A 7,746-nucleotide genomic window follows, 5' to 3' on the forward strand; every position below is an offset into this window, starting at 1 on the left:
AAAACAGAGCCGAAGATCAATGGAATAGATTAGAAGATACAACCACAACTACAAACACACTTAACCACCTTATCTTTTTTTTTTAGGTTTTTTTTTAAATTTTATTTAAGGAGAAAAGAAAAAAAAAGCAGGGAAAGGGTACAAGTTATACAGATTTACAGAAAAAAAAATGAACAGTAGGAAATCACTAGTTAATGGATTACATATTGTCATCTTAGAAATAATTGTTCAAGTCACAAAATTAAAGCTTGTAAAGTGGACATTCCATCAAAGATACTGCAAACAGTTCTGTTCAATGATCCAATAAAACTCTGTGATAGCATTTTCTATCTTATACACTTAAATATACATGCAGTTATATAGTTTAGAGCACTTTCTTTTCCTCTCTTTTGTACCATGACTATTACACATTTTGGGTTTCATTGCTCCCACGGCTCTTACTACTTTTTTGGAAGAGAGTAAAACCAAATGTGACATAACAGAACAGAATCGGTCAAGTCAAAAGGGTGGACATAATAGATAATGTAAAAACATAATACAAGGTGATCAACAATGGTTACCATAATGCCTCCCGCTATCTCTAATAGAATTGCCTATATCGTTAGTTATAATACAATTGAACAAAACAGTAAAGAATAAAACCGACAAAACCAAAACATTAGAGACATTGTAGGTCTTCAAAAGTAGATAAAAGTCAACAAGAATGGGCGTTATAATGAATCTCATTATCTTTACAGCTGATGCCTAAACCTTCGAACCTGATACTATCCAGCAAAACAGAATAGGGGAACATCAGTTAAAAACCAGATGGTGAGAGTAATACAGGGCTTTAAATCAAGGTAATGAAAAGTCAAAGTGGGTTACTATAATATATCCTGCTATTTTTTTTCCTTTAATTAAAAGGATAAAGATAAAAAAGTAAATAATGGAGTGGAGATTGAGATAAAAGAGGGCATAACAACGAAACAGTGCAGATCAAAACATAACCATTTAAGCAGAATAGTGTTTCACCACCAGATAATCCTAACCTAAAAGTAGTTACCATATTGTCTCTTTCTTTGAAATCCTTGAGTACAACTTCGTATACTGTAGCATTAAGTACATCAAAACAATGTAAAACCATTCAAGAGAATGAAAGCATTACAGAGTATTTAGAATCAACTAACAGAAAATGAACAATGGTTTCTGTATAATCTCCTTGTCTTTAAAAGGTTTTTGCTTATACTATCGTACATAATAAAATCCAATAAGATACAGCCTATTTAGACCATTGGAGACAGAAAAACAAAAGCTAGATGAGACTTCAAAACAAGATGATACTAAATCAGTATTACCTATTAAGATGTCATTTTCTCCAAAATAGCTGTTCCTATCATCCAATCTTCTCTGCCTCATTTCTGTTGAGCTCTTTTTCTGTCAGTAGCTGTCAGTTTGTCTTCTTCATTTTGTTCTCTGCTCCATTCATTGTGGCCTCTCTGCCATTATTTCTGGATTCTTTGTATTTTTCTTTTTTTAGAATATCCTGCAATACTCTCTGTAGAGTTGAATTGGTGGTTGCAAATTCCCCCAGTTCCTCTTTATCCTGGAAGCACCTTGTTTTTCCATCAATTTCCAGGGACAGTTGTGCAGGATATCTCAATCTTGGCTGGAGATTATTATCTTTCAAAGCTTGAATATTTCCCCCCACGCTCTTCATGATTTGATGGTTTGTGCAGAGAAATCTGCTGTAATTCTGATGGATGTTCCCTTGTAAGTGGTCTGTTTCTTGTCTCTGACAGCTTTTAATATTCTGTTCTTGTATTGAATTTCTGGAATTTTGATTATTATATGCCTGGGTGTTGCTCTGTTTGGGTTGTAGGTAGCTGGGGTCCTGTATGCCTCATACATCTGAGTATCTTTACCTTTTGCTAAATTAGGAAAATTCTCCTGGATTATTTCTGTGAGTAGCTTTTGTAGTTCACTTGTTTGTGTCCCTACTTCTTCTTTTATGTTCTTAATCCTTAAGTTATGGATCCTCTTATCATCTTCTTGTCTTTGTATTATTGCTGTTTGTTTCTTTGTTATTTTTAAGAAGTTTTTCATTTCATTCTCCCATATTACAAGTCTGCCCTCCAGTTCAGATAGTCTGTCCTTAGTTTCTTTCAAGCTGTTATGCCAGTCTTCTATAGACTTCTTAGTATCTTGGTAGTCCCTTTGAACCTGCTTTACGTACTCAATGCTTTCTCTGTTTTCTCCATCAAACAATTCTCCCCTTTTTTTCTGTTCTTCCATTCCACCACCTGTTTTTTCTTGGGTGGTACTTAGCATTTCTCTAACTATTCTGCATACTTCTAGCTTCAGGTCGTTGATAACTTCATTCCTGAATTGGTCTATGAGGCTCTCTATATGGCGCCTTATGTGTATTGGTGCGGTGTCTGCTATTGCCTGTTTCTCAGAATTGGGGGCCGAGGAGCCTTTCTTGTTGCTGCCTCTTTCCATGCTGCCTCTTCTTCTCTGTTCCTTATATATGCAAGCTTATATAAGAGGCCCAGCTTGTCTCCCAGTCAGACACAGCCTGATCGAATTGCGCCAGTTAGGTGTTCCCGCTCACTGCTGTGCACCAGGGAGTTACGGACCAGGCAGCCTACGCGTCTCCCCTCCCGGCCACCGTCAGGCTCTGGGATCTGGGTTGGGACAGCCTACCAGGTCCGCTGGCAGTGTCACGCAGGCCAGGCACTTTTCACCAATCTCACCCGAGAGGGGGATGTGTGGCTGGAGTCGCCACCGCGCCCTGCTCCTGCAGGACTGCTCGGGCCCAGAAAGTCCTCTGCTGGAGTCAAACTGTGTTAGAGTGTCAGTTTCTCTCACTCACCTCACCACAAGTCAGTGTACGCCTCTCTGCCATTCGCAGATTGCCATTCTCAGAGCTTCTGCACGTCTCTCCTTGCCGAGCCACTGTAGAGGCAGCCAGCCGCCGCGCGGCAGGAAACCCAAATCGCGGCTTACAATGGCGCGGGGTCCAGCCTCCACACCGAGGCTTTTCTGTTCCTGTTTTAGCACCAGGACTGCATTTCAAGTTGGTTTCTCTCAGTCCAGTTCGTTCCTGAGTCAGCAGAGCATATCTCCACCTGCTTATGTCTCCTTAGTCCACACCATTCCTGGCTTCTGAGCCTAGTCTTTCAGAGAGCCTCTGGTAGTTGCTGTTATCTGTCCGCCATGTTCTCCCGGAAGTCAACCACCTTATCTTTGATAAAGGAGCCAAGCAGGTTCACTGGAAGAACGACAGTCTCTTTAATAAATGGTGCTGGAAAAACTGGCTCTCCATTTGCCGAAAACTAAAGCTAGACCCATGTCTATCACCATGTACTAAATTAAAATCTAAATGAGTCAAAGATCCGAATATTAAAAGAGAAACAATAAATCTATTGGAAGACAAATTGGGTAGAAACCTTGAAGACATAGGAGTAGGTAGAGAATTCATGAACAGGACTCAAACTGCATGGGCAAATACTTCCCAGAATCAATAACTGGGACCACTTCTTATTAAAAAGTTTCTGCATGTCAAAAGAAATCTCCAGCATAGTGAAAATAAAACCCACAAACTGGGAAAAGATTTTAATGAACTCTCTCTCAGACAAGGGCCTCTTGTCTGAAACATATAAAGAATTAAAAAAACTCAGACCCCCAAAATTCAAAGATTCAATCCAAAAATGGGCATCTGAGATGAATACACACTTCTCAGATGAAGAAATGCAAATGGCAAATAAATACATGAAAAAATGTTCATCACCGTTGGTCATTAGAGAAATGCAAATTAAAACCACACTGAGATACCATCTCACTCCTGAAAGAATGGCCAGGATCAAGAAAACCAACAACAACAAATGCTGGAGAGGCTGTGGGGAAAAAGGAACTCTCCTACACTGTTGGTGGTAGTGTAGACTGGTACAACCTTTGTGGAGGTCAGTCTGGAGATTTCTCAAAAAGCTGGGATTGGAAGTCCCATTTATTCCAGCTATTCCACTTCTAGGCATATTCCCAGAAGAACTGAAAGCATCATACCACAGTGATATATGTGCACCTATGTTTATAGCAGCACAATTTGTAATCTCCAGATCTTGGAAACAACCCAAGTGTCCATCAACTGAGGAATGGATAAAAAAGTTGTGGCATTTCTATACAATGGAGTATTACTCAGCTATAAAGAAGGATCACATTGAGATATTTGTCAATAAAAGGGCACAGCTTGAGACCATACACACAAGTGAAATAAATCAATCTCGCATGTGTCAATACCGAATAGTTTCCCTAATGTAAGTAATGATTCAAATATATAAAAATGTGTGTTAATCATGATTCCCCATTATGTAGCCTTGAAGCTTTATAAAGTTTTCACTTATTAATTGGAAAGGCTTTATTCTGGGCTTCTTGATATGGAAATATTTGAAGCTATAGTATATGAAGTTTTATTCAAATATTTCAAGGAAAAAGACAGACACTATGGTAACTACTTTTAAGTCAGGTTATTTGGTGGTGAAGCACTAGGTTGCTGAAACAGTCATGCTTTGACCTCTATTGTTATATTGTTATGTCCTGTTTTATCTCAATCTCTCCCTTATTCTTTAAAAAAATTATTTAGTTATTTTTTATGGTTTTTTTAATTAAGGGGAAAAATTTTAAAAATTAGCAGGATATATAATAGTAACTTTTTTTGATTTCCTATTAACTTGTTTTGAATCCTGTAATATTCCCACGATCTTGTTTTGACTTATTAGACTCTGTTACATTCTGTATGATTGTATCAAGTTTGAGGGTATAGGCAACTACTTTGAAGGCGATAAGATTCACTAAGATGCCCATTCTGATTTGACTATTGTCTCCTTTGGAAGTCCTGTAATGTTTACAATGCTTAAATTTTATTGGTCTTGTTCTCTACTGTTTTGTTCAACTTTATAATGTCTAATGAGATAGACAATTCTTTTTAAGGAAACAAGAGACATTATTGATAACCATTGTTGATAACCTTGTACTCTGTTTTAAATCATGTGCTATGTCTATCCTTGGTTTTGACTGACAGCTTTGTTTTGCCATATTTGACTTTATTCTCCAAAAAAAAAAGTAATAAGAACTAAGGAGTAATAAAACCCAAAATGTGTAAATTTTTTTGTAAAAAAGAGAGGGAAAAAAGTGCTCTAAAGGATACAACAGCAAGTGTGTTTAGGGGTGTTAAATAGCTGACCATATTAATGTTTTTGGTGGGATCATTGAGCAAAACTGTTTGCAATCTCACTGTTTGAGTGTCCACTTTGTATGCTTTGATACTGTTACGAGCAACTATCTCTAAGATGATAATATGTAATCTATTTACTGGTGATTTCTTACTGTTTTTGGTTTTTTTTTTTTTTTTTTGTAGTTCTGTGTTACTTGTACCCTTACACCACTTTGTTTTTTTTTTTGTTTGTTTGTTTGTTTTTGTTTTTTCTCTTTTTCCTTTTAAATAAAAATTTTTTCTAAAAAGTCTCAAGGCCCATAAGAGCCTTCTGGTAACTGTAGTAACTTCTGACATATTGATATGCTTTCTCCCCCCTCTTTGATGCCTTTGAGAAGCACTTGACGGGGTTGTTTTGTTTCTTATTGCTGGATTTTGTGCTTCTGGGCAGGGCAACTTTGGGAAAGGCAATAGCAATCCATTTGTCAGGATTGAGAGTTCACTGTTTTCCTTGGTCAGAATGTTTCTGTGTTAAATAGAGTCAGAAGGAATTGCTGACCATCATCTCAGGTGGGCATTAGCTGATGACATCTGGGCAAGGTAGGCATGTAAGGGTAATTGTGAAGTAAAAGATTCGGAGAGTGAGGCTTGTGGCAGCACCCACACACTGGCTGCCTGGGGCTACACAATACTGTTGGCTGGAACTGGCTCAGTTGTTTGGCGAGGTGGCCCAGTGTGAGCTTCATTGCTGTATGTCAATGTGGAATTCTCAGATCTCTTTTCAGATGGCCAGAGCAGCTGTTTGGCTTCTTTTTAACTCTATATATAGTCACCAGAAAAGTCCTTGCTAAAATTTTGGAGTCTACAATCAAAGACAATGGATTTGACCAGCTAGGTCCTGTTGCTGACTCCTTACAAATGTATGGTGTACCTTTGAATGGAGCTACAACAAAGTGTAGGTACCCCTCAGTGAGAGAGACCAGAAATGATGCCTGCCTGACTATATGACTCTTAGCAAGTTGGGACCATCTGCACTAAGGAGGAGCTCATGACTGGAGTCTCCATTGTACCCTTTTAAACACATCCACCAAACCAGCAGTTAGGGCCCAATCAACAAACTGAATGGTCTCTGCAGTTCACTGTGAAGCATAAATATTCAACACCCTCACTTAACAGGCATTCAAAGGTTAAGCTTTCCAATCCCTGTCCCATGGAGGTGGCCCTGACAAAAGAGTGGTGCTCAATCTCTCCTTCTTAAGGTGAACAGGAATGACAGAGTGAGTAAGATGCTCCAGGGGAACTTATGTCATCTGATTGATACACACCACTGCATCTTTCCCCACCTGGACTTGTGGGTAATAGCATCCAGCAATGGCCTCATATCCAAGCCTTCAAAGGGACTCCAAAAACATCTTCAGGGAGAGACTTCCCATTGAACGAACTGGAGTTACCTGCCTCATACTGGGCCCAAATGGTGGCCTACAGAGCCTGTGGAGCCATTCATTGTCAGTAAACCATAATGTTGCGGCAACACAGCAACCAGGGAAAGCAGTGCCTCAGGAAGTTTGGAAGCAATGAACAGATTCTTTTACACTAATGGAACTGACTAGGATTACTCCCAAAGAATACCTTTCCCAAACACTCAGTGGTGACTGTTTTATGCAAGTGAAGTACAGAGGCAAAGTTGCTTGTCACACCGGGATGGATTTTTACAATCATTGTTGCATCATAGTGGCCAGCTGTTTCTGGGAAGCAAATCCCAGGAATTGAAATAACCTGGAAGTAACCTGTGCAAATAACAAACTGAAGCATGGTGGCTTAGAAGCCATTTTATGCTATAACTTGTTCTATGGTTGTGAACCTGTCTTGATTCCTAATGAGTGCAATGTGTGTGGAGCTGGGCTTTGGGTTGTAGAATCTAGAGGTTGAATCCTTTTGTGGGTGGTCCCCTTTCAGGGATGCCTAGATGGATTGCTCTGGGGCATAGCTCTCGAAATTGATGAAAAGGATTTCAAAGAAACAGGAAATATGAAGGGTCCTTCACTATCTCTGTAATATTAACAAACATGCACAAAGGAATTTCAGCTATCAGTAAGTGGTTAAACTTTTACATCAGTTGTGCAGGTGCACATGGTGGTATGAGTCTACAGTTACTCTAGCAGAATGGATTAAGTGTCCAAAGTGTATGTGCCCTAGGGAGCTGTGAAGATCATGGCTGGGAAGCTGGTAAAGTATGAACAGTCCATTTTATTTAAATATCCTTTGGTATCTGTGATTCTTCTAGAATGAGAGGCTGTGATTTTGGAAGTCTAAGTTAGTTGAAGGTCAGGACCCAACTCCCGAGTCACTATCATTCGACCCTGAAAAGTACTTGATATTGTCTATAGCCTAATCTATTAATTGGGTGAAAATTTAGGCAGGTGGTGCCCAAAATGGAGACAATCCCAGAAAATAGGCTATTGAAGACTCCAGACCAGCCCTGTGCGTAGTTGTGTGATTCTAGGTGTGGACAGTGTGCAGGTAGGAACATGTAGAGAGGTTTGTGGTTGAGAGTGGGA

This window comes from Cavia porcellus, unplaced genomic scaffold, assembly GCF_034190915.1.
Source record: "Cavia porcellus strain 051 isolate PalLab524CR breed Dunkin Hartley unplaced genomic scaffold, mCavPor4.1 scaffold_1, whole genome shotgun sequence".
In the NCBI taxonomy this organism is placed as follows: Eukaryota; Metazoa; Chordata; class Mammalia; order Rodentia; family Caviidae; genus Cavia; species Cavia porcellus.